Source organism: Herpailurus yagouaroundi, unplaced genomic scaffold (assembly GCF_014898765.1).
Source record: "Herpailurus yagouaroundi ecotype Mexico unplaced genomic scaffold, PumYag 255, whole genome shotgun sequence".
Lineage (NCBI taxonomy): Eukaryota > Metazoa > Chordata > Mammalia > Carnivora > Felidae > Herpailurus > Herpailurus yagouaroundi.
The window spans coordinates 796,118-798,231 of NW_024412472.1; positions in this window are offsets into that span (position 1 = coordinate 796,118).

Sequence of the window (2,114 nt, forward strand, 5' to 3'; positions counted from 1 at the left end):
GAAGCAGGTTCCAGACTCTGAGCTGTCAGCACAGAGCCCAACACAGGGCTCAAACTCATGAGCTGCCAGATCATGACCTGAGCCGAAGTTGGATGATTAACCAACTGAGCCACCTAGGTGCCCCCAGTTTTTTCCTTCTAATTGGGTCTGATCCCATGAAAATCAATATCCACACCTTCCGCCCCACCTATTACATTTAACTAGATTCACCTTTCTATGCACCCTTTAATATGTCAGAGAATTCTTTTCATTTTCCTTTCTAATAAGAAGAAAAATAACTCAGGTTGTGTTATGATGAAAAAGTCTAGCTCTACATTATGCACCAAGTACTTGCTCAGTACTTTGCAAGTATTATTATGCATAAAGGTTAAAACAGGTCTGAGATCAGTACCACTATTGTCCCCATTTAAAGAGAGGGTAAATGGAGCTCAGGCAAAAGGATTAAAAACTATATCCAAATTAATAATTGCTTCTATTAATCATCAAATTGTAAAAATTGGAAATTGGGAGTGACAACACGGATCATGTGGGCTGGTCTGAGAATTCAAAGTTGTAGACACGTGATGCTGCTACTCTGCCCTGCATAGAGATTCTATGTAAATGTCAGCACTGAGGAGAAGAAGGAGAAACATTTCCTGAGACCACCTCTTTCCATTCCATTTGCCACTTCCTGCCATGAATTCCCTATTATTTCTCATGCTATGTACTTATTTCTATTAACGTGTAGTATCTTTTCAGTAACAAATAGTTGAAAACTATGAATAATTTATTCATCCTAATTATTTCTTCTAATTAATTATTAAGCACTGTTGGCTCTGTTTTTGAAATTTGTACTATTTATGTTTTTATCTTCATTTTTTTCCTATTTTTCTATTTTTATTTTCACCAATATACCTTGGCTGACCAACATTGTGAAACTGATCTATTACCAAATTGTCTTACTTGGTTTTTCAGTTTTTGTGTTTCCTCCCATCTACTGCTTCTAGAGGGACCGATGATAAATACCAATATGATAATCACACCCCTACTTGTGGGATATAATTATTACTAGTTTAAAATACTTAATTCCTGGGGCTGCTGGGTGGCTTGGTCGGTTGGGCGTCTGTCTCACTTCGGCTCAGGTCATAATCTTGCCATTCAGAGTTTGAGCCCTGTGTCAGGCTCTGCTGTCAGCCCAGGGCCTGAAACCTGCTTTGGATTCTGTGTCTCCCTCTCTGCCACTCCGCCAGTTGTGCTCTGTCTCTCTCTGTCTCTCAAAAATAAAGAAACATTAAAAAAAACATTTAAAATACTTAATTCGTCCATGGTCATTTTGAAAGATAAAAGAAAAATAGAGGTTATAATAAATCACAATAGTATTAACTAGGAAACTATAGACAACATTTCATTGGCACAAAACTTAAACTTCAGGGCTAAATGATTTAATCTGTCAGTGAAATAGGACAGAATATGGAATACCTAAATTTGGTGGAAATAAGAATTCAATGGGAAAGAATTAGCAAAAGGAACAAAGTTTGTGTTCAAGTTTATTTTATATATTCACCAGTTCCTGTGACTATAAACACAGGTTCTTCTGTGATATGCAGCTTCCAACTTGATGGCTGTTATTTCTAACCTTAAGATCATGTGTTTGTTACAGGAATTACGTTTTCTAAAATGTTAGCTCTGAAGAGTTATATTGTTCACTTGAAGTTTTAAACTTCTTGTATGTATTCACTAACATTGTCACAACTAACCAATTGTCTCACAATGACTTAAATGCTCTTGTCATAATTAAGCTGAACAACTGAAAAATTGTGTAGATTCTCCTGTGAGTGAAAAAAATCATTTCCAGACTCAAAGTGTAAGCTAGCTTCTCCTTTTTAGTGAATGTGCCAATAAAATAAAAATTTTATTTTTATCAGATTCATTATCATAAGCAAGTGAAATCTCCATTCTCTGAGCTATGAGCCAAATCTGGCCCACCATCTGCATTTGTAAATAGAGATATTTTGGAACACAAACATTCTTGTTAATTTGCATGTTTTCTATGGCTGTTTCCACCTTACAGTGGCAGAGTTGAGCAGTCATGCTCAAGAACTACTGGCCAGCAAAGCTAAACATATGTATTCTTT